Below are 26,574 nucleotides of genomic sequence, written 5' to 3'. Positions count from 1 at the left end.
TCCATTAGTGGTACAATGAAAAATAATTTCCATAATTATAAAAAATTGTAATTTTTTAAACTTGATAAAGTTGAATTATATCTTAATTTTTTATGTCATATTCAGTAGTATAATTTGTAATATATAACTATATAATTTATATTTTAAAAAAATATTAATTATTATAAAAATTATTAATGTGATAAAAATAATTTCTAAGCAAGTAACAAAAATCAAATCAAATCATCATATATATATATATTATGTTAGTTTAAAAAGTAGTTGATAACATGATTACTGATAAAAATAGCAAGAAAAATAAAAATCATATTCAATTTTATCTAATTGTTCTACTGCATATTTGTTGAATTATTTACTCTTTAATATCTAATATATGCTTTTTATCATCATTTGTTGGTGGTCGTTATGATCCGAATTTGAATTTGCATAATTAATATTATCAAGATTTCCTTGTTTCATGTAGTCTACGAAGTATGAACCATGTCAATTTCCCTTATGGTTGAAGTTATGAAATATGCAACATGCTAGTAGGTCTAACCTTTTTTTATACTATACTAAAGTGATGTTACTACGGGAAATTTTTTTTTAGAACAAAAAATATATTCTCAATCACATTTCGAAGTATTGCATGACTCAAACTAAAGAGTTTGTGAACTATCTATGGTGCTTGGGTCTAGCACCATTCTCTCAAATAGTATCATATCCACGACATGGTGTAATAAAACTTTTTTTATTTGCAAAATTAGCATCGACCTTATAATATTTGGGTCCATAGTCTAAATAATCTGTAGCTTTAATTATTAAAAGTTATATAAATTTAATTTGAAGAAAGACTTAGGTTATATCCCTTTTTATAATATGTAAATTAAATAAAAATAACATGAATTTTATAATATATAAACTTTATAAAAAATATTTTATAAATCCAAAACTTTCATAACATTTCTTGTAAATAATATAAATTGTTGTCATAATTTCAAAAAGTTATTTTTTATAAATAAGTTATATAAAAAAATTATAACATTTTTCTATGATTGAGTATACACTTTTACAATATATAACATGGACACATAAATAAGTTATGTCCATACTTTGTTATAATTTTGTATTAATAAATATGTTATTATACTTTTATAACATATAAAATATTTTTATAATAAACCTTTTTTTATCATAATTTTAATTTTTTAAAGATTTAAATAATATAATTTTGTCCAATATATACCCACATAAGCTGTTACTCGACGAATTCGGACAAGGTTTGGCTTCTATTTAAATATTTTAAAAGATTTGTTTCTTATATAAGTAAGACCTAAAATATTAGACCTAAGTAATGTTTTCGGCCATCTCCCTATCATATATTCCATTTGGGCCTTTATTTTTAGAAATTAATTTTCTTTTAATAGTATCTAATTCGGTAAAAATATTATAGAAGTCCCTATGTTAAAAGTTAAATTGTATTTTATTCATTTAATAAAAAAATAAATTAATCCTACACGTAAGATTAAAAAATAAATTGATTATTTTCATTAAAATTTTCATTCACTTCTAACATACAAAGATATTAATGGTACTTTCACCTATCTGATATATTATTATATTAGTTTCGGTTATTTAAAATTTGAAAGCTGATTTATACAAGAAAAAAATTTAAAAAAATTCTATGTTTAGCTTATAAATCATAATTTTAATCAGAAAATCTATTTTTTAATAATTTATTGTTATATGTGGGGGTAAAATACAAATTTTTTTAACCTCAAAACGTGCTTAATCGAAAAAATAAAATAAGAAAAAAAAGGGAAGGCCTAAGCCAATTATGATCCTTAGTTTTTTTGACTGAGCAATCAAAAGGAAGGCCTAATGCGCTAATTACTTGCCAAATGCACCTTCTCTTTCGCGCCATTTTCGCGCTCTTTTCATTTCTCTTTTGCTCTCTCGTCTTCTTTGATTCTCTCTTTCTCATTTCGATTTTATTTATCGTTCTTACTTTGAAATCGATACATTCAACGGGAAACTTAAGAATTTGAACCGAACTGATCCATTTGAGGTAACTTCATCAGTTACTTTCTCCATTATAGGTATGTTAGAATTATTCAAATCAATGACCGGTAAACTATGATCTCTGCATGTATCTCAATTATTTATGTTTTCAATTAGGTTGGATCGATCATTTCTTGTTTTCTCATATTCCCGATTATTAGTCTCAATGGTAATTGATCGATTCGTCAATGTAAGGATGAGATCATTTTTTTAACCATACAAGTCAGAGAAACTTATAATTTTGAATGCTTACGTGCTTCATGAGATGGATCTGCGGCTTGTTATATCTAACTATTTGATTCAAATTTGAATTGCTTGCTTTTTCTTCTGTCCGAATTTGAGTCAGTTGCCAGAGGGGAAGTTGCGCTTAATTTTTAGTCAGTGTGCAAAAAAATTATGTTACAGGGTTCTGTTTGGTTTAGTTCACAGAGAATATTAGCAAATTTAGAGGAGCTTCACAATTCTTCTTCTTCTTTTTGTACTACAAGACTAGTTTCACGTGGTTGATAGTTTTGCATCTTTAAGAGTGTTAAGAATTAATAGGAATGACACTTCTCATTCTGATTTATTTATTTCGCAGGAAAATTAGTTGTAAATAATATAAATGAGTATCTGCTAGGCCTTTAAAGTAGAAAAAAAATGGAAGAAGAGGAAGAAAAGAACTTTGGAGAAACTAATGCACTCTCAGATAGGGTAGGAGGATCTCATCAGGGGAACGTTAATTTTACAACTGGCGAGGAAGCTGTATTAAGAAATGATAATGCAGTGTCACAGGGGTTTTGTTCTGCATCTATGATTGGGAATAAGGACAAATCTGAGCATGTATCTCTAGAAAATCAGGCTAAGACTGCTGGGGAGTCTCATGGTGGTCAGCTGGATACGAATCCATCCAAAGATTTAGACTGTGACAGAGGCTCATCAGGTGGGTTTGAGGAGCATAATTCTTTCCCAATGATTGGAACATGGCATGACCGTTCTAATTCAAGCCCTGGACCAGCAAGACATACAGATTATGATATTAGGCAGTCAAGCTCGGCAACTTGTCTTGATTCTGTCTTTTATGCAGATTCTGGATATTCACCCCATGCTTCACCAAGAAAGGCAAAGCCAAAAGCTGCTATGCCAAACGTGTCTCCTGAGCTATTGCATTTGGTGGATTCTGCCATTATGGGAAACCCTGAAAGCTTGAACAAGCTGAAGAATATTGTAGCTGGGGTTGAGACTTTTGGAAGTGAGGAAGACATGGAGAGCATTCCTTTCTTGGTTGTTGATTCACTTATTGCCACAATGGGTGGAGTTGAAAGTTTTGAAGAGGACGAGGATAACAATCCTCCTAGTGTGATGCTAAACTCTCGGGCTGCAATAGTGGCAGGTGAGCTAATCCCTTGGCTTCCTTGGGAAGGAGATAGTGACATTGCCATGTCTTCCAGGACACGGATGGTTAGAGGCTTGCTTGTTATATTGCGGGCTTGCACAAGAAACAGGGCAATGTGCTCTATGGCTGGTTTATTACAAGTGCTTTTGAGGTCAGCTGAGAATATTTTTGCTCAGGGTGTTGGTTCACTAGAGCATATAAAATGGGATGGGACTCCCTTATGTTATTGCATCCAACATTTGGCGGGGCATTCACTTAGTGTTATTGATTTGCGTAGATGGTTTCAGGTCATTACAAGAACACTGACTACCATTTGGGCACCTCACTTACTGATTGCATTAGAGAAGGCAGTGAGTGGGAGAGAGTCGAGGGGGCCAGCACGCACCTTTGAATTTGATGGTGAAAGCTCTGGTTTACTTGGTCCTGGGGAAAGTCGTTGGCCATTTACCAATGGATTTTCCTTTGCAACGTGGATCTACATTGAATCCTTTGCAGATACATTAAACACAGCAACTGCTGCAGCTGCAATTGCTGCTGCAGCTGCAGCCAAGTCAGGAAATCATCGGCTATGTCTGCTGCTGCCGCTGCAAGTGCCCTTGCTGGTCAAGGCACAGCACACATGCCTTGTTTATTTAGCTTCTTATCTGCTGATAATAAGGGAATAGAGGCATATTTTCATGCACAATTTTTAGTGGTTGAAAGTGGTAGCGCAAAAGGAAAGAAAACATCTTTACATTTTACTCATGCATTCAAACCTCAATGTTGGTATTTTATTGGATTGGAATATGTATGCAGGCAGGGAATTATTGGGAAAGCAGACAGTGAATTGAGATTATATATTGATGGATCTTTGTATGAAAGCCATCCTTTTGAATTTCCTCGCATTTCCAAGCCACTAGCTTTCAGTTGCGTTGGGACAAGCCCTCCTCCGGCAATGGGTGGCTTACAGCGCCGTCGCCGTCAATGCCCTTTATTTGCTGAAATAGGCCCAGTGTATATCTTTAAGGAACCAATTGGGCCTGAAAGAATGGCACGAATAGCTTCTAGGGGAGGGGATATGCTGCCTTCTTTTGGTAATGGTGCAGGACTTCCTTGGCTAGCCACAAATGATCATGTTCAAAGAATGGCATGGGAAAGTTGTTTATTAGATGCTGAAATTGGAGATTGTCTTCACCTACTCTACCACCCCTGTCTTCTTACTGGGCGGTTCTGTCGAGATGCTTCTCCTTCTGGCTCAGCAGGTGAATAGATTCATCTTTAATTTCAGTTCTTTTTTAGTGCATGAATGTCCATGAGCGTTAAGTTCTTTTCTTCGGTACTTGTTTCTTATTTTATGATATTTTTTCTCTTTCCATGTTCCTGAATCAGAACGGTTTATAAGATTGCTAAAATAAGAGGGAGAGAGTTGTTATATTAATCTCATTTTCTTTTCCCTTTATTTGTGCTGTTTTAAAGTAGTACGAGCATGCAGAATGCTTCTGTTTTTATTAGTATGTTTCTTTTCCTACGTTTTTCCCACTCTCAGTGCATGCATGGATGTTGGAGGAAGTGTTGGTGATGGCATGTCAGTTTACTTGACTGTGAATGTAAATTCTTCTGCTGTGATGGGTTTACCCGTTTCATTTATGTGACATTGTCTTTTTCTGGTTTGTAAAGTGTTATCCTACATCTGTTAAATATTAGGTCTCCTATGGTCTTATATTAAGTTGATCCCCTCCACCTATTACCAATTGGTTTCAGGTTGGATGCTTAATATTTTATCAAAGTCTTGTTTTTGTTATGTTGTTCTTCCTACCAAATCCCATGCAAGGTTGTCCACATGTAGGCATTGCGTGTTACATGTGAGGGGGAGTATTAAGTGGTGTTATCCAACATCTCTTAAATATTAGGCTTCTTTTGTGCTTATATCAAATTTGGATGGTTAACATCTTTACATTAACTTCCAGACATTGCAGCATTGCACTCTCTATTTCCTAGATGAGTGGAGAAAAGAGTTCATTTTTTTTTGTTTATATTAGTGAAATCAACCATAGTATTTTTTTTCCCCTTCATATTTGACTTTTTTGTTATGTTTAAACTTGAAATTTCTTGGCCCTCTTTCTTTTCTATTGTATCTAAGTAATTTTCAGTTCTTGCTTAAATTACCTATCTATGGTGATTCAGGAATTCTGCGCAGACCTGCTGAGGTTCTTGGACAAGTCCATGTTGCAACACGAATGAGACCTGTGGAGGCTCTTTGGGCTTTAGCCTATGGAGGTCCCATGTCCTTACTTCCTCTGGCTGTCAGCAAAATGTGTCAAGATAGCTTGGAACCAGAACAGGGTAGTCTTCCATTGTCTTTGGCTACAGCAGCTCTAGCTGCTCCAATATTTAGAATTATTTCTATTGCCCTCCACCACCCAGGGAACAATGAAGAGATACGTCGCACAAGGGGACTTGAGATTCTTTCAAGAATCTTAGACTATCTTTTACAAACTTTGTCTTCTCTTGGGGATGGAAAGCATGATGGTGCGGGAGATGAGGAGCTTGTTGCAGCTGTGGTTTCTCTATGTCAATCTCAGAAGCATAATTACGTGCTTAAAGTGCAGCTTTTCAGTACACTGCTTTTGGATCTTAAAATTTGGAGTTTGTGCAGCTATGGGCTCCAAAAGAAACTCCTATCATCGCTTGCAGATATGGTCTTCACACAGTCAACAGTGATGCGAGATGCCAATGCTATGCAGATGCTCCTTGATGGCTGCAGAAGGTGCTACTGGACAATTTCTGAAAAGGACTCCTTGGATACTTTCTCCTTACTTGATGCTACACAGAGAGTAGGTGAAGTGAATGCTTTGGTTGATGAACTCTTAGTTGTCATTGAACTTTTAATAGGAGCAGCACCACCTTCATTGGCTGCAGATGATGTGCGTTGTTTACTAGGATTCATGGTTGATTGCCCACAACCTAATCAGGTGAGTTCATGTTGGTTCTTATTTCCTTTTCACTATTTCCTTTAAAGATGAGCAGTTCACTTTTTCTAGATAAAAGTTGAACAGATGTTGGTTTAACGATGTTTGTCATATTGAAGGATGACTATCTTTGTGATGTTTTGTTATCTTTTTAATTAAATAAACTTTGGAAAGAAACTTAATTTCTTAAGAAGTAAGCGTTCTGATGATGATGTGCTTAAAATTGTTTTTGCTTCTTCTCTGAAGTTTATTTTGGGTCTCCAGAACATTTATCCTATTTGACTTTCTTTTGCTGGATCAGCATATGATCAGATGCAACTAGACCATACGGTTATATGCATGCTTCTTATTTCTGGCTGATATTGGAGGACATCTCTCTCATTGTTTTGCTAGAAATGACTCAGTTGTATTCCTTTCAGGTTGCCAGGGTGCTACATTTAATCTACAGGCTAGTGGTACAACCAAATGCCACCAGAGCTCAAACATTTGCAAGTTCTTTCATGGGTTCTGGTGGGATAGAAACACTACTTGTCCTCCTGCAACGAGAAGTTAAAGCTGGCGATCACAACATTCCTGAAACTAGCAATAAGGAGGATGAAAGCTTGTCTGTTCAAAGATCTGAACCAGAAGGAAGCCAGGATGAAGGGTCTACGAAGGAGAGGGATCAAATTTCACAGAAAGATTTTGAATCTCTATTCCTTGATGGTGGTAGTAGCCATGTGGCAGCTTCTCCTAGTGTGAAAATGGAAAGGATGTCATCTGTTTCTGAAATTGCTTTTATGACGAATTTGGGTGGAATAAGTATTTCAATTAGTGCCGACAATGCAAGGAATAATGTTTACAATGTTGACAAAAATGATGGAATTGTTGTTGGGGTCATTGGACTGTTAGCCGCTTTAGTAGCAAATGGGCATCTGAAAATTGGTTTACGCGAGTCCTCAGAAATGACAAGCAGCCTTTTTGGTGTTGCATTGAGTGATTCAGGTGGCAGTATGTTTGATGATAAAGTTTCTCTTCTGTTTTATGCTTTGCAGAAGGCTTTTCAGGCTGCTCCTAACAGGCTTATGACAAGCAACGCTTACACTGCTTTATTGGGGGCTTCAGTATGATAACAATCTTTTGCTTTAATATTATCTTGACCTTGATGATCAATGATATTCTGCTTATATTTTCTTTCAGTTGTGCATTGGAAAACTTATTGGTCTACCATTGCATCAACTTTCTAAAACTTTCTTTTAATTCTTTTCTTTTCTTTTTTAAAGTATAACCAGGATGTGGTATTTTTTCAGCCTGCTGAAGTAAAAATATCATCTATGCTTTGGAACTATGCTAGCTTCTTATGGCATCTTGTACTTGCATATAGCACTGAATGCCGAAGTCATTATTATTATTTTCTCAGATCAATGCTTCTTCGACAGAGGATAGGTTGAGCTTTTATGATTCTGGCCATCGTTTTGAACACTTACAACTTTTGGTGGTTTTGTTGCGTTTGCTGCCATATGCATCTAGATCTTTCCAAAGCCGGGCACTACAGGTATTCTTGTCTGAATTTATCAGTTGCAGATTTCGTTCTAGTGTTTACGAATAGTAATACAAAATAAGCTTTAAACTAATATATGCTTATCAGAACATAACACAGTTTTCAACCATCACCAATTTATTTTTGTGCCTAGCTTTTTCCTGTCCTGAATTCAACTGCAGTTATATACCATTGCGTTTTGCTTTCATGCTCTTAACTATCCATATTACGACTTTTTCTGATTTTGTATTATAGTTTCTGAGTTATTTATTTCTGTTCAGGATCTTCTGTTTTTGGCTTGCAGTCATCCAGAAAATAGAAGTAGTCTAACAAAAATGGAGGAATGGCCTGAGTGGATACTAGAGGTCCTTATCCATAACTATGAGGTAACTCTTTCCATCTTCAAATTTTCTTTATGTTTGTGCTTCTTCCCCTTGTCGTCTTTGATGTTCCACTGCATATAAATCTGTTAGATGGTGTTGTTTAGTGTTAAAAGTATCTAAGCTAAAACCAATTGGCTATAGAAGGAGGGGTCCAGTTTAATATAAGACCACAGAAACTCTGTACTTGATAGATATGAATAGCTCCACTTAAAACTCCCTGGACAATGTCAGCAGGGCTCTCAACCTCACTTGGGGTTGGGGTTAGGTAGGAAGAACAACATAACAGAACTTTGCTCCAATACTATGTTAAAGCATCCAATCTAAAGCCAGTTGGCTTAAGCGGAGGGTCCTAACGTTAATATAACACCACATGAAACCTGATACTTAGTTGATGTGGGATAACATCACTTGATCTTTAGGATTGACATTTTAGAGGATTTGGACTAGTATTGACCTTTTTGGGCAACTATGAATATGCATATACTCCTTGTGTTAAGCATTACACATTGTTACTTGATTTTGCAGATGGATGAAAGAAAACAGTCTAATTCAGTAAGCTTTGGAGACATAGAGGATCTCATACACAATTTCCTGATTATTATTTTGGAGCATTCAATGCGCCAGAAGGATGGATGGCAGGTTTTTCTTTATCCATATTTTCCAATTTACTGTATCTTTCAATATATATTTGTTCCCCTTAATTCAAGCATGTCAGTTCCATTTATATTTTCTGGTTATTGGTTCCAATTTACAGGATATTGAAGCTACAATTCATTGTGCAGAATGGCTCTCTATTGTGGGTGGATCAAGCACTGGGGATCAGAGAATTAGGTATTAACTCTATTGAGTCCTGTTCCATAAATTTATTGCTGTAATTGTCTCCAACAGTACACTGGTGCCATTTGTGATTTGTTGAACCTTAGTTCCTTTCCCTTGGACTGCTATGTAAAATGAGCACTTCTGTCGGAACATCACAACATGCACTTGTCAAAGGAGAATTCTACACTTTGTATTTACACAGATATAAAGATCTCACTTGCCAACTTGTAGAATCACCTAGTCATTGAATTCTGTCCTTCCTTGAGGTAACAAAATCATTGGCTGCTTTGATATGAAGTGTCAAAGTATAGAAACTTAATTTGCTTCTTTTTCTTATTGCTTAAAATTCTGATACATCATGCACTGCACTAAACACTTTGTGTATCCAATATATTTAATATGCTTTGCATAGGATATTAAATAGCCACAAGGCTACAGTGATTTATTTAACATTGTCTCTGATTGTTTTCATATGTGTTCTTCATGAAGCCTATTAAATGTGTTACGTTTGGCAGCAGTTGCTATTATTGGTGAAAGCTTATCTGTAATATATTTTTTGTATGAACAAGTAAGCATTAATTTATTTTGATTTCCTTTGTGGTTGTTTTCTGAAGGCGTGAAGAATATTTGCCAATATTCAAGAGAAGGCTTTTGATTGGGTTGCTGGACTTCGCTGCTAGAGAGCTGCAGGCTCAGGTAAGATGGTCTTTAACAATTGCAGTTTAATGCAATAATTATGGCTTCTATTTTCTTGATTTTTGTTATTTTACTGTTCTCACCACTAGCTGCTTTCTCATATTTCTGCGGCTGTTTATATTTTCAATGATTAGTATTAAGTCTCACTACTAGAGGAAAAAGTTGCAATAATTCTTCATTAAGCTTTTCTTCCATGGCAGACTCAAGTGATTGCTGCAGCTGCTGCTGGGGTTGCAGCAGAAGGTTTGTCCCCAATGGAAGCCAAGGCACAAGCAGAGAACGCTGCGCAACTTTCTATTTTTTTGGTAGAGAATGCAATTGTCATTTTAATGCTTGTTGAAGATCATTTACGGTTACAAAGTAAACTTTCTTGTGCATCACACAAAGCTGAGGGTATTGTATCTCCGCTTTCTCTCGTATCTCCCCTATATAATTACTCAAATTCCATTGCATCAACTGGTAGAGAATCAACTGGTAGAGAATCAATTGGTAGAGAATCATCAGAAGGTTCGGATGATCGTAGATCTGGAAATTCTGGTGGACTTCCTCTTGATGTACGTGCATTGCCCCCTTAAAGATAATTGTCTATGCATACATGGAATTTTCATATTTTAGAGATTTATGTCTTTATGAAGTTCTCTACTGTTAAACTTCTTCATCTTCCACGATAGCCTTATTAGCCATAATGTCTTCCTGGATTTCCTGACTTATAGCATGGACATGTGACAGTTCTTAGGCCTGATTGTTATTATTAACTTTTTATGGACATTGCTTTGACTTCCTTTATGCTATGCCTTGTTCTAATATTTTTTATTTCCTGCTTTCATGTTCTTTTTCCAAACAAGGTCCTTGCTTCAATGGCTGATGCAAACGGGCAGATTTCTGCAAAGGCGATGGAAAGGCTTACTGCTGCTGCTGCAGCTGAGCCATATGACTCTGTCTCCTCAGCTTTTGTGTCATATGGAAGTTGTGCTATGGATATAGCTGAGGGTTGGAAATACAGGAGCCGCTTATGGTATGGGGTTGGCTTTCCTAAAACTAGTGAGTTTGGCGCTGGTGGCAGCGGCTGGGAGTTGTGGAGTGCTGCTTTACAAAAGGATCCTAACGGGAATTGGATTGAACTTCCTCTAGTGAAGAAGTCTGTAAGCATGCTCCAAGCTTTATTGTTAGATGATTCTGGACTTGGTGGCGGCCTTGGTATAGGTGGTGGATCAGGTACTGGGATGGGAGGAATGGCAGCACCTTACCAGTTACTGGACAGTGACCAACCATTTTTATGCATGCTTCGCATGGTGCTTCTTTCAATGAGGGAAGATGATAATGGAGCAGACAAGATGGTCGCGAGGAATGTGGGCATAGAAGATGGAGTGCCAGAAGCATTGTATCACCAAGGAGAGAACATCATGTCCTTAGACAACAGTGATGGAATCGCAGCAGGAAATCCAGAGTCAGCATTGTTGTGGAGGTAAGTTAGTGGAGGATTCTCCTAATCAACAACCACATGATGCATAAGTGTACATATCTATCCACTAAAGTGCCTGCTCTGTCTCTCTCCTGTACCGTGTAGTCTAATTGGTCTTGTTTCCACCTCACTTCCATTACTCATATACAAGGAGATTTTAGAACTTATTAATTTAATTATTTGCAGTGTGCTTTCTCCTATTCTGAACATGCCAGTTTCTGATTCCAAGAGACAGAGAGTTTTGGTAGCATCCTGTGTTCTCTATTCTGAGGTTAGTTCTAAGTGAATTGCTTGGTATGAAATAGCAACAAATTATTTACTTCATTAGTTTTTGTGCTTTACTCTTCAACTTTTTGTGGCACAGCAATATGTTGTCTTCTTCTTTTCTTTGTTCTCATCTATTGTCATATTCATTCTGTTATGATATTGCAAAGGAATGTTTAATGTTTACTTTTATTTCTTCCTCATCACTATGATTATCTAGGTTCTTGATTGATATTCTGAATTAACCTATACATGACATATGCTGCAGATATGGCATGCTGTTGGGAGGGACAGAAAGCTGCTTCGTAAACAGTATCTTGAAGCCATTGTACCACCTTTTATTGCTGTTTTGAGGAGATGGAGACCACTTTTGGCAGGAATCCATGAACTTGCTACTGCTGATGGTTTGAATCCTCTAGCTGTTGGTAATCCTGTGTTGGCTGCTGATGCTCCACCGTTAGAGGTTACTACATATTATTCTTAGCTCCTTTCGTAAAATAATCTTGCTCATAAGTGTTAATTTGTCTTTCCTAGTGCCAACAGTACTATGTGCACACATGCATGCTTCTCTGTTTTGCATGACTCTCAGCAAGGAGCCGGAATTTATTTTCTGGGAATTTTTTTTTCAGAGTTGGTTGTTATCCTCACGCTACATTGTTTTCCTTCTTTCAATGTTTTTCTCATTGGTGCTTTGCTTGAGAATTTTCAATTTTTACCCCACCCCACTTTTTTTTCCAGACAGCTCTTGCAATGATCTCTCCAGATTGGGCTGCTGCGTTTGCATCACCACCAGCTGCAATGGCATTGGCAATGATTGCTGCTGGGGCTAGCGGAGCAGAAACTCCAGCTTCTCCAGCAACCACACAGTTTAAACGTGAATCCTCAATGCTTGAGCGTAAAACAACTAAGCTGCATACTTTTTCAAGCTTTCATAAACCTCCCACAGCGCCTAACAAATCATCATCCTTTCCAAAAGACAAGGCTGCTGCAAAAGCTGCTGCCTTGGCAGCTGCACGTGATCTTGAACGCAACTCAAAGATTGGTTCTGGAAGAGGTCTCTGTGCTATTGCAATGGCTACTTCTGCACAGAGGAGGAATGCTAGTGATATGGAACGTGTGAAAAGATGGAATGAATCTGAAGCCATGGGAGTTGCTTGGATGGAATGTCTGCAACCAGTTGATACAAAATCAGTCTATGGGAAAGATTTTAATGCTTTATCCTATAAATTTATTGCAGTCCTTGTTGCAAGTTTTGCTTTAGCAAGAAATATTCAGCGGTCAGAGGTTTGATTACTGCTAGCTATCATGATTGTTGTTGCTTTTTTAGGCTGCAATAAAAGTTAGTAACTGGATTAATCTACCTTTTGCTCTCCAGATTGATAGGCGCACACAAGTTGATCTAGTTGCACAACACCAGTTATTCACTGGGATTCGAGCATGGCGTAAACTTGTTCTTTGCTTGATAGAGATGAAATGTCTCTTTGGACCAGCAGGGGACCAACCTAGTCAGGCACGTGTAAGTTTAGACTTCTCTTTTCTCCTTCTGAAAAGAAAAAGTTTATGTTTCCAGATAGCTGATTTTTTTTTCTTCTTCCCTGCTCTAACATTTCTCTTTCCTTTTTATGATATGTGTAGACTTTATGTAAGCTAAGGTTTATGGAGAGTTCTTCAAGAATGAGACCATATTTGAGAAGGAATTACACAGGGACTGCTCATTTTGGCAGTGCTACTAATTTTGAAGATCAAAGTGATCTGAAAAACAATCAGCAAGATGTCATAAGCTCATCTACTGCTCCTATTCTGGCAGCAGAAGCAATCTCAACAAATTTATTGAATGAAGTTGATGAACAGCCAGAACTTGATAATGAAGACAACAGAGGCTATGAAAATGACCAAGGTGGAAAAGATCAGCCAAGGCTTTATGGAATATCTGGGCAACCCTTGCACAAAATGGTAGAATCTACCGATTCTCAATTTTCCAATGAGCAAGACTTGGTCCAAAGTTTATCAGCAGTTGCTCCTGGATACAATTCTAGTGAACTTGGTGAGAGAATTGTGTTTGAACTTCCTTCATCCATGGTTAGACTGCTGAAGATTATACGAGGAACATTTCAAGTAAGATTTTTATATTGTGTTTAAAATATTTGCAGATTATATTCAGTGATATAGTTGTTTTACACTGCTTTACAGTGGGCTTAGTATTTCTTTGATACCACCAAATTCTCAAACCTAGATGATTGCTTAAACTATGATAAATTTCTGATGCATGGATTCTCAAAAGCTTCTGATAGGATTCTCTTTAATTAAGGCAATATGTTTGGCATATAAACTCATAATAGGACCAAGACTGTTGGCTGAAGAACCAGTCAATTTTCTGAAATTTTCAGGGAACAGTGCCTCTTTTTGATATTAGCGAATTGTGGATTTTGACAGAAGTGCATGAACTTAAAGGGAACATCATTCTTAAATGGCTTTAAATGAGGACTGCATGCTATCTGGTGCTTAGGATTAGATCCGTTAACAGAAGGAATCTACTTGAGTCACAACAGCCAAGTCTAAAATATGATGAAGTATGCAGCTAAGTTGTCAACTTACTGTATAAGATCGATAAATTGTATTAGAACAGAAAAGTAATGAAGAGATCTACAAGAATAGAAGTCCCGCTTCCTCTCTAATGTTTCTGCCTAATTGAGATAGCCCTCGTATAAGTCACCAATCTAATTCATTTTTCATCTCATAACTCATAGCTTAGGTACAACTTTACAGCTCAACTTATGGGGACTTTTAAACTAAGTAGCCATTAACATTTGTCACACTTGCAGAGCCAGATGTCTGGCCACTGAGGATGCTATCATGCATCTTTATACAATCCTTATTTCACCTGCTTTCCCATAATCCTCCGTCATAGGTGTCTGTGGATGCTAGTTTTCCTATAGATTTAGGATAAAAGAGAAATTATTTTTATTTGTGTTCTAGAACAAGAATGGAAACTACTGTTGCAAATCTAGTGCGACTTGTTTCTCATACTTTCAGTACTTGTTCTATCAAACCAGAAGAAATGGTTATCAAGAATATGAACTATTCTCCTTTTTTCAGGTAACCACAAAGAAAATAAATTTTATAGTTGATAATACGGAAAACAACACAACAATGGATGGTTTGGAACGCAACTCTGAAATGAGAAATGACCAAAAAGACCATAGTTGGCTGATTACTTCTCTTCATCAAATGTATAGCCGAAGGTGAAGTTATAGTGAAACATAATAGTTTTACTGTCATTTTTGTTCAAGCTAGCCTTAGAAAATTTGAGCATCACTATTGTATTTACTAGCTTTGAGCTTCAAGTTTTGTTATCTGATATTCTCAGTAGTTGTATTATACTCATCTTGCTTATCATTATCAGACAATATATGTCTAGTTATTATCAACCATCCTTGATTTCATATTACATTCATGCTATCAAATATTGAAACAAGATGCTTGCCTAAAACAAGGAATGAGAAAAAGATGCCTGCTGGCATTTTATTGTTGTATGAAATTACTTTTATTTCAGCATCTCATCTATATCTCTTAACAACCAAAAGTTTTCCAGAAATTTCTCAATATTCTGAAAATGTCAATGTGAATGTCTGCACACTATACTGCAAGAGTTGGATATGACTAGCAGATGAGGATTTCTTTTATTATTATTGTTGTTGTTGTTATAGTTGTAAAATCCAGTAATGACTTTAAGGTCTTCTCTCTTTGTGCTTATCGTTTATATTAATATTACAAGGAGCGTAAAGAAATATTTATTCCACACAGTTATCCATCACATAATAATATTTTTCATAGCTGCATTAAAGAATTTTAACTTTTCATCATCCAATATTGCTTTAGCTTTAGCATCTTCTTTGTGCCTCATTTGCTGGTTTGTTTTTGCCATAGATATCTCTTAAGACGAAGTGCCTTGGAGCTGTTCATGGTTGACCGTTCTAACTTCTTCTTTGATTTCGGGGTATGTTCCTATTGGATGCGCCTTCAAAGTTTATTTGTTTGTGATTACAAGAAGTATGCTTTTGATGTTTGTTTACTACCTGTATGTTCCTCTTATTTGCATTGGCTTTGGCTTTTCCCCCTCTTCTTTTCTTTCTTAAAAAAAAAAAATGGATCCAGAGTTCCGAGGCCCGAAGAAATGCCTACCAAGCTATTGTTCAAGCACAACCTCCTCATTTGAACAACATTTATCTTGCAACTCAGGTTGTATTTTGGTTGATTTTTATTTTTATTTTATATTCTTTTATTTTAATTGAAAGAGGTCTAGCACGAATGCAGATAGATAATATCATCTGTATTTAAAGGAAATGAGTGGAAAGTTCACTGGTATTTTACTTCTATAAATTTGGGTTCATTACAACTTAGCTAAAGGTGTGTGTATTAGCTGCTGTTTACAAGGATTCATTTTTTATTTACCTTCCTGAACCTGAACTTATATTGTTTTCTGATGTAGAGACCAGAACAACTTCTGAAAAGAACTCAGTTAATGGAGCGCTGGGCCAGGTGGGAGGTATGAATTACAGTACATATATAAATAATTCACATGCAATAAATAAGCATCATAATTACTGGCAGAATTGTAACCCTTCTGCAGATCAGCAATTTTGAATATTTAATGCAGCTAAACACATTGGCTGGGCGTAGTTACAATGACATAACTCAAGTGAGACTGTTTCTGAGTGCATTTTGATGGATAATCACACGTTCTTTGTGCGTACTTACATTGCCCTTTTCTTTCTTACTTACAGTATCCAGTATTCCCATGGATTCTTTCTGACTACAGTTCAAAGAGTTTGAATCTTGCTGATCCATCTGCTTACAGAGATCTTTCAAAGGTAGTTTGCTTTAATCTTGCTGGCACTTACTTTCTATCTGCACTATCCTTTTCCATTATAAAGTCATGTGTGTTTGCAGCCTGTTGGGGCACTGAATCCAGATCGTCTGAAGAAATTCCAAGAGAGATATGCTAACTTCAATGATCCGGTTATCCCCAAGTTCCACTATGACTCACACTATTCAAGTGCCGGAACTGTAGGTTTCCTAACATATTTAACATTTCTAGTTGTACTTTTATGATGGTTATAAGAAATTCCTTGAAATAGGGGCAATGTCAGATATATCCCTGCTATTCATGAAGGGTTTGATTTCCTTAGTTTGTTTCCTCATAGTACTTGGGACATTTGCATACATGTGCGTGCAATTGTTACCTGTGCAGTGGTTGGCTTTAAAAATTAAATTATACTACCTTCTGTATGATACTCTCATTCATCCCTACAGGTGGTGCTTCACATGATAGACTAATCCCCTTTATAGGGCCAACATGTTGCTGCTGTGCACCTGAAATCTGTAGTATATGCTCTTTAACATATTGGTCTAAATCTAATACCATGAGATTTACAGTTGCATTCTGCATCAGCCAGTTCACTAGGTTGCATGCTTCATTTATTTAGTTTTAAGGATTATTTACATCTATCCTCTGAATTATGTGCAAACATTCATTTGAAAACAATGTGATTGCAAGAAGTCTTCCTTTCCTCTAATTTCTTTTTTCTATTTTTTGATGGAAGACTTTCATCGTATTCAATCCAATTTTCTATTTCTATGCAAAGTAGTTGATTTTGTTAGTTTTGCCATCAATTTGAGCAGGTTCTTTATCTAACTTCTTTGTTATATGTGGTGCTTTCTTGCAGGTTTTGTACTATCTTGTTAGAATAGAGCCATTTACTACTCTTTCAATTCAGCTGCAAGGTAGAAATTTTAATCATTCAGACCGGATATTTTCAGATGTTGCTGCTACTTGGAATAGAGTTCTTGAGGACATGAGTGATGTGAAGGAATTGGTATGTGTTTTATGTTTTGTCTTCAGTGTGAAGGAATTGGTGTGTGTTTTATGTTTTGTCTGGTTAAAATATGAAGCACGTGTGTACCCTGTGATTGTTGCTTGTCTTATCTTGCCGATCAGTTTTGGACACATTTGTACTTCAGTAGAGTATCAATATTTCCTTCATTTGCTTTTTATTTTATATTATTTCTGTTAGGTTCCTGAATTGTTTTACCTTCCTGAGATGTTAACCAATGAATATTCAATCAACTTCGGAACAACACAAGTAGGAAGAAATCTTGGTATGTACCTAAGTTTCCTCTTTTCATTGTCTGAAGAGAAACAAAAGCCATTTGCACTGAGTCTGATTCTTTTCTCTTTTTTTCAACATGCAGATTCTGTTAAACTCCCACCATGGACCCAAACCCCAGTTGATTTCATTCATAAACATCGAATGGCTCTTGAGAGTGAGCATGTCTCTGCACATTTGAATGAATGGATTGACCTCATATTTGGGTACATTTTTGTATTACTTTCACTAATAATAATTGTAATATTCTTTTTGTAATAATAATTGTTCACAGAGATTCTTGTTTTAAGAAAACCTTGAGTTTACAAGATTTTAAATGAGTGAATTTGAATGTTTAGGTATAAGCAACGAGGCAGAGAAGCGATATTGTCCAATAACATGTTCTTATACATTACATATGAAGGGACAGTTGATATTAATAAGATCTCTGATCCAGTAAGTTTGATTTGTTATCTTTTCTTCTAATGTCTGCTCTATTGGAAACCTTCTTTATTGTCTTACACATGTTTACATATAAAAGGTACAACAGTGTGCTACACAAAACAAGATCGCTTATTTTGGACAAACTCCTTCCCAACTCCTTACTGTTCCTCACATGAAGAAGATGCCACTTTCAGAGGTTCTTCATTTGCAGGTAGCAATTAGCAATTCCATCTGCAGTTCAGTAGTGATCTAATAATGTCCTTTCACTAATGGCAAACTTTTTTTTCGAAAATGAATATGTTAGATCTACTTCTGATTAACATTTAATGCCAGACAATCTTTCGGAACCCAAGAGCAGTCAAACCATATGCTGTCCCTGGTCCTGAACGCTGCAATTTGCCTGCATCTGCTATTCATGCATGTTCAGATGCTCTCATAATTGTTGGCACTAATGCACCTGCAGCTCGTATTGCACAGCACAAGTGGCAGCCAAACACTCCTGATGATCAGGGAACACCATTTATGTTTGAACATGGAAAGGCAATCGCAAACTCAGCTGGTGGTGCACTTATAAGAATGTTAAAAATGCCAGCTGGCTCTGGTTCTGATGAGGAGCAGTTTCCCCAGGCACTAGCATATGCTTCGTCTGGGATCAGGAGTTCATCTATTGTTTCCATCACATGTGATAAAGAAATTGTTACAGGTAGCCTCTTGATTCATAATTCTCTAATAAATTTCTTTCAGCTTATGAACCCTAAATCAGAAAAGAAAAAGTAATATTCTTTCAGATGCTTGCTGGGATTTCGTTACAACATCTCATTAGAATCCTTCCCTTGGTCCTTGTAGTAATAAGTTGTAAAAGGGTGCTTCTTACATGCACCATTGACTGAACTCTGAAGAATACTTTATAAGCATGAATTGAACTTTTCTTTTAAAGACTTTTTCTGGTCAACCGAATGAACTATGATTGTAATTAAAAATGTGCTTATAGCTGTCTCTTAACAAATCTTGGTCCCTTTGTAAAAGAAAAAGGGTGGATGGTAGCATGTCTAAAACTATCCCAAGTTCTCATAAACATTCTATAATAAGATAATCTTTCAATTTCATAGCAGTGAAATGCTGCATGACAACTATGTTTTATGATGATGATAACAGTTTTTGGTGTCTAATCTTCTGATCTTTTACAATCAGCTTCTACTGTTTAATGTTTAAATATTTAGGGTGAAACATTGGTTAAAAAATATATCAATAACTTGTGAATTGTCCCTTTACTTTTCAATTTTGATTTGCTGTTCAATCACTATTTATATAACATTTGTAGCAGTAAGAGACTTAATTTTGAACTACATGTTCAGTGTTATTGATAATGGTCATGCGCATTTCTTGTGTTATTTAGTATCTCCTTATATATTTTTTCTGGAATTTAACTAGGTGGACATGCGGATAACAGTATCAAGTTACTCTCATCTGATGGAGCAAAAACACTAGAAACGGCTTTTGGACACTGTGCTCCTGTCACTTGCCTTGCTCTATCACCAGATAACAACTATCTCGTGACCGGTTCCCGGGACACTACTGTATTACTTTGGAGGATACATAGGGCATTAACATCCAGCTCAAGCAGCACATCAGAAGCAACTGCTGACCCTGGCACACCAACCTCAACTACTGGTACTTTAGCTAACACCTTTGCAGAAAAAAGCAGGAAGCATAGGATAGAAGGTCCCTTACATGTTCTTCGGGGCCACCGCAACGAAGTTATTTGTTGCTGTGTCAATTCAGATCTAGGTATTGTTGTTTCATGTGGTCATTCATCAGATGTTCTCTTGCATTCTATAAGGAAGGGTTGCTTGATGAGACGGTTTGCTGGTGTGGTAGCTGACACTGTCTGCCTTTCTTCTGCGGGAATCATTTTAACCTGGAACCAATCGCAACATGTTCTCAGAACATTCAATCTCAATGGGATTCCAGTGGCAACAGCAAACGTTCCTTCCTTTGGTGGTCTCAGTTGCATGGAAATTTCTGTGGATGGCAACAGTGCTTTGATTGGAATGAACTCATCTTCCAATGGAGTGTTCAATAACAACCAAAACTTCAGCTTTAAGAATCCCGGGGTTGACGATTCAAATCTCGAGTCAGAAGAGATCGAAGAATTGGATATTCCATCACCTTCAGTTTGCTTCTTGGATCTGCATGCTCTGAAGGTACAAGACAACATTTAAACTAAGATGCTATTATTACCCACTGTATATGGTGAATGCAGCCATGCTTGTGGATTCAGTTTGCATTAATTTTGTTCTAAGGTACCTTGGGGAGACTAAACCTCTCTTCCTCCATCTCGGAATGGGGTGTTCCATAGATTAAACTCCTTTGAATGCATGTTACGCATAAGGAGAACGAGCCATATTGGCAAATAGTGTCACCTGGCTAAAATCTTTGATTTACAGGTGCTCCATGTGTTGAAACTGGGAAAAGGGCAGGATATTGCAGCTCTTGCTTTGGACAAGGATAACACAAATCTTCTAGTCTCAACCGCAGATAAGCAGTTGATCATTTTCACCAATCCAACCGTAAGTTAGCCTGATCTTCCAATCTACCTAATTTGAATTTTTGGCTTAAATATAGAAAGAACCCTGATCTTGAACTAAATAACCATCTAAGCATCATTGTTTTAATACAAAATCAATTAAATCCTCAAGCATCTATTTTTCACCCAATTGAACCCTTGATTGGACTAAAATTGTCAGATTGAAGGCTCAATTGGATGAAAATAGATTGAAGGGTTCAAATGCATGAAATAGATGTTGAAGGCTCAATTTATTGTGAATGACAAGGGCTTGGATGATTATTTAATTTTAGTTCAAGAGGTCCTTTTTTTTCGTTTTAATACTTGAATTTAAGTTAATTACAAGTATTTAAATTTATGTGGCCTAAATATAACTAAAACGAAAAAATAACCATCTAAGCTTTATTGGTTTATTACAATCAATTAAATCTTTAAAATTAAATTTTTTATTGGACAAAATTGGTTAATCGCATAATCAATTTCCATCCAATTGAGGACTCAATTGAGTAAGGATGAATGTTTTGAGGGTTGAAATGATAAGGGTTTAGATGATTAATTCTTTTCATTGAATTAATTTTAGTTAGAAGTATATGAATTTTTGTGGCTTACATATAAAAGAGCCCCTAAACCAAAACCAAATATTCATCTAAGCTTTCATTATTTTATTATAATCAATTTAGTCTTCAAGCATCTAATTGTCACTCAATTAAACCTTAGATTGGATGAAAATTGATTAAAGTTATAATTAATTTCCGTCGAATCAAGGTTCAATCGGATGAAATTAAATACTTGGAGGTTTGAGAGTTCTATTTACTATAATAAAATGATTCTAGCTGATTATTTAACTTTAATTTGATAATTAAAAAAAAATCAAACCCAATTTCGAGCTCAATCTAATTATAAGATTTAAATATTTGTAGTTGAGTAAGAAAATGGCAGAGAAGAAACCCAAGGTGGTAGGGAGGTGAAGCAGCCAGCCCTCGTCTAAATCATAGTCTTCAATTCAGCCTTTTTTGAGCTTTGAGTGGATGATAATATACAAGATGCAACCATTGATGTCACCATGGTCCATATTATTATGCAAAATCAAATCAATAAACACGACTTAAAAGGCCTATCCAAGTGCTGCTGCTGCTGCTTCTGTGTACATATATTTATGCGTGTATATTTTCACTAGTGAAAACAAACCTCTAACAAAGGCTTTAGGCTGATTCCTTTGCTTATTCCATTTGTGAAAATGATGAGCTGAGATCTTCATTTTTTGTTCATCAATTCTTTTTTTTTTATTCTTTAGGACGCATTTTGGTTTTGTATCTAATTGTGACCAATTAGATTGAGAAGGCTTCATGGATTTTAATTGAGATCATAGATGTCATTTCTCACATTTAGTGCAATTGTGAAGGTATCAATCGAAAAAAGAAATAAAATCATTACACTAAGAATTAAGATTAAAAGGTACCATTATAAATAGAATAATTAATTTCAAACAAGCAAAGATTATCACATTTGGACAAATGAATTTAGAGGAGGAAAATGTATAAATCTATTAAATTTTCTTGATTTAATAATCAGAGATGTTAACTCATTTTCTTTTTATTCATTTCTTTTTAAATCGCAACTTCAAAATCGTTAAAATCAATAATTAATTTATTGCTTTCTAAAATTAAAAAGAATGATAATCTTTCATTTATAAATAAAATACTAATATAATGAAAAAATAAAATACTTAAATTTAATTAAAAATGTTAATTGAATCATATAAATTATAACTTTTAACTTATACAACCAAAATCAAATAAACTAATTATCGTTTATCGTGTCAATTTCTTAACCTTTTATATTAAAAAAATTCTATTGTTAATATATTAAAAAATTATTCTTATTTTAAATTAAAATTAGATTGAAATAAAATTTAATTTAATGATGTATTATCTAGGGTAAGGTAGAATATGACAGTTCATACAATAGTGTTAAGAGAAGAAGATTTTAGGATAAATTGACCATAAAAAAAGTTAGTTTAGTCATGGGAGTCTCAACATGTGCATCTAGATGTGATGGATGAGACATTAAATTGCTGAAAAACTCTCAAACGTAATCGATGTTGACTTGGTGTTTGTCCACGTGCAAAACATGTACAAAATTGGCATCGACAGAGAATGGTATATAAATCCTATGCACGTGACAAGATATTATCTAGGCGAGGTGGCTTCTTACAATGTTGTGTGGACGCTTCTTATCATTTATTGAACAAGATGACCCATACGAGCAATCCTCTCCTCTCTCTTTTTATTAGAGCAACACGCTAATAAGTGAATGTATTGTCCTCTTTGGATACCACAGAGAGCAACGCATTCTCAAGTTTGTCAATTACTTTGAAGAAAGTTAAAAGGTACTTTCAGAGTTCTCAAACGGATGACAAAATCTAAGGATGCATTATTCTTAACTACATTTAAGAAGGACAATATTTGCATTATCAACATGAGCTTTAATAAATCAACAAAAAATCTATATACATCCATAAATAATTTGCATATCTTATATTTCCACAAATGGAACAAAAAGCTCTACAAGCATATTCTCATATAATTAAAGGCCACATGGTAATGTTATAACCCTACTTGTGGAGTTTTTTTTATTTTTTATACGCTAAGTTAATTGGAAATATTTTATTCGAATAAATTATTACTTTTCTCTTACATTAAAAAATTATAAATATGCCAATAAGGTATTAATAATATCTTAAGCGTTCAACTTTGAGTCTTAACATGTATAGAGGTATTGGGTTCTCTTCCAAATCATCTTTTGCTTAAGTCTCATCATGTGTTAATATTGTCTAAATTTATTCTGATTTAAATTTAGATATATTTCAATTTTATATTAAGCTAATTCTAATTCTAATTAATAAATTTTATTATATGATTTATATCTTACTTGTGAGTAGCATGTAACTTAAAAAGAATATTATAAATATCTAATTTTTCATCACACCAAAATATAAAAAAAAATTAGTTTATTAGAAAAAAGTTAAAACTAACCTACCCAATTCTTGTCATAAAGGAAAACAAAGGTTAAGGCTATCCTGGAGGTTTTGGGTTTAATTATCTTTGGAAATTTTTTCTCCAGTTGATCCCTGCCTCACTTTTACTATGACGTTGTGAGATAATCACCAAAGCCAAGCAACAAAACTTACAAAATCATGGCTTTCACCTTTGATTCTCTTCAAGGCACTCGATAGCTTTTACTCTCCTTTGTGTTTCATTTCATTAGCTGTTCTCATTGCTTCATCTTACTTTGAGCTTTTGAGATGGTTCAAAGAGGTTTTTTATTTATTCCCAAACAATACTTTGGCATAAGCTCTCTTATGATGTTCTCATGAAGAAACTCCTAAAAACTTGAGGAAATGTTAAGAGCTTAGTTTATTATAGATGAAGCATGAACATACAAAAGCCCAAAATGCACATGGGATGTTGGAAATTTCAAATTTCTTCAGGAAAGGGATACAGAGAGGAAATGAAGAATTAAAACTTTTCAGATATCCCCAATAAAACTGAAGACAACTAGTAAAAGAACCACATAGATAGCAAGGCAGTTTACAAGAGTAATTTGTTCAGAAGACATGTTGAATTCTCGAGAATGTGAAAATGAGTTAAGGTGTGTATATTGAAAAGACAGATAAGGTAGTGGAAGAAAGTGACAATTGTTAGTAGAACCTTACTATCAAACCAAGATATCACTCAGCAACAACCAATAGAAATTGATCCAGAGGCACAATAATTTGTTGAAGAAGTAACAGCAGCAGAAGAATAGTGAAGAAGTTGGTGGTGAAGAGCCTAAGATAGTTGCAATTGGTTCGCATCTCAAATTGAGTCCAAGTACACCAATAAATTTATTGGAAACTGCTGAAGCAGGTAGGCTGAGCCTGAGTAGAGGAAACAAGATTCCTCAACCCGACATATGCAAAGAGAATGAAGATCATAGTTGAAAAAGGTTTTATCACAAAAGGAACATCCAAGAGAATTGGTTCTGTTTCATATGTCAAGTCGTATGTGAAGAACCTAGTGTTGGAATTCTATGTCAATCTTTAGAAATCCATCCAAAGACAAGGATAATGAACATTATATGCAGACATATGTCAGATGACACTTATTCACGTTTAACCTTGCTGTGATAAGCAAATTCTTTCATCATTCTAGTAAAGATGGTGAAATTTTTATTGTGGAATATGATTATCTAGCCTCCCAACTCATAAATCAAATTTGATCCATTTGACTCAAACTTGAGCCTACATGTTGCATTGGAGGCCATAACTACTAAAAATTGGAGTATTGTGGTCAGCAAGAAAATGGTTGTGTTGCTATTCAAGGTAGTTTCATTTATACTGTTGATCTTGGTTTACTAATCTTCAATGAAATTATGAAGCACGCAGAGACCAAGAACACCAGGCATATGCTGCTTTTTCCCTAGCTTATCTACCAAATCCTGCGACAACAAAAGAAGGATATTGTGCAGGAAGATGAAGTCATTGAGTCACCTGTGTCTGACTTGAAGTGCTCTTATAAGTGGAAAATGGGTAACATGTAGCTATAAACACAAAGTCAATTTCATGTTTTCATCAAAATAAACTATTTTTATACTATTCATTAGTCTTCTTTCCGATAACTAATCTCAATTATAGCAATTCAATTCAAATAATTACTTTATCTTCCTCAATATCATACTATGCAAAAATTTTAGTGATTCAAATGTTAGAAATACAAACCGAAGATTTGAGTTACTCGTTGTCGGCTCTCGCCTTTCTTTTCCCTCTCGATGGCCTGCATCGTCTTTAGCTACGAATAATAATCCAACAATACATGGTATCAAATTCCAGTTCAAACCGCAACCAATTACAAAGTCACACATATTTATAATTTACTCAATTTAGTCCTTAAACCCGAGACAAGCATAACTTCGGTTAGACCTTTGGATTAAAATCTAATTTCAATAATCATTAGGGACCTTGTATTCTATTATTATCAAAATTTCATACAATTTTACATTTTATTTAATTGGTCCCAATTACAAAATTACACACACAAAAACTTTACAACTTAGTCATTTTTAATCAAGCTTAATTTCTATCGATTTAACACCTAAATCATCAATTCTCAACAACGACATTCACAAACTTCACCAATTGATCAAAGATTCTGGATTAGTTAATAAACTTAAGAAAAAAATCTATAAAAACAAAGAAAAGACTAGGGACTTACTACATTTAAGAACCAAAAGCCAAAACTGAAAATGGCGTAAACTTCATCTTGTTAGCATTAGTGGAGGATGAATGTATTTCCTCCATGAAAATGTGGATTAAATAAATTAACTTTAATTAATATATTCTATTATATTATCTATTTATTACTGAAACCAATTCATCTACCGTCCACTATTTATTTGAATATGTTAATTACTATTTAAGTCCCAAACCTTAATCTAATTATTTCAAATATTTACGGCGATTAAACTCTATAAATATCTCTATTAAATATTTACGGGCTTAATTTACAGAAATGAGATCCCAAACCGCCTTTTTTTGACACCATCAGAAACTAGGTCGTTACATGATACATTTTCTACTAGTGATGCTTCTAGTTTTTTTTCTTCTTCTGGTATATTACTATGTTATAGACCTGATCAGGCCACCCACCCAGGCTTGAAAGCCTGCCCAAAAAGTAAAAAGGTTGGGCAAAAATATAGGTTCAAAAAATGAACTTGGAATAAAAAAATAAGACTTGTTTTCTAAACGGACTGAGTCTTGGGTAGGATTTTTGGCTTGGCCCGGCCCAAATCAGCCTATACTTTCTTTCTGATGTTGTTTTGCTATCACTATGCTATTATATTGCTACTATTTCGTTATTATTATTTAGATTGTA

At 35.0% G+C, this 26,574-nt stretch overlaps 1 pseudogene; it reads left to right on the top strand.

The window, feature by feature from the left end:
• Positions 1-2,624: 2,624 nt before the first annotated feature.
• Positions 2,625-20,866, top strand: LOC107921164 (BEACH domain-containing protein C2-like; annotated as a pseudogene).
• The last annotated feature ends 5,708 nt before the right edge of the window (positions 20,867-26,574 follow it).

This window comes from Gossypium hirsutum, chromosome D08 (genome assembly GCF_007990345.1).
Source record: "Gossypium hirsutum isolate 1008001.06 chromosome D08, Gossypium_hirsutum_v2.1, whole genome shotgun sequence".
Classification (NCBI taxonomy): Eukaryota; Viridiplantae; Streptophyta; class Magnoliopsida; order Malvales; family Malvaceae; genus Gossypium; species Gossypium hirsutum.
Note: the sequence above shows the minus strand (reverse complement) of the source record. Positions and strands in the feature narration are given on the sequence as shown.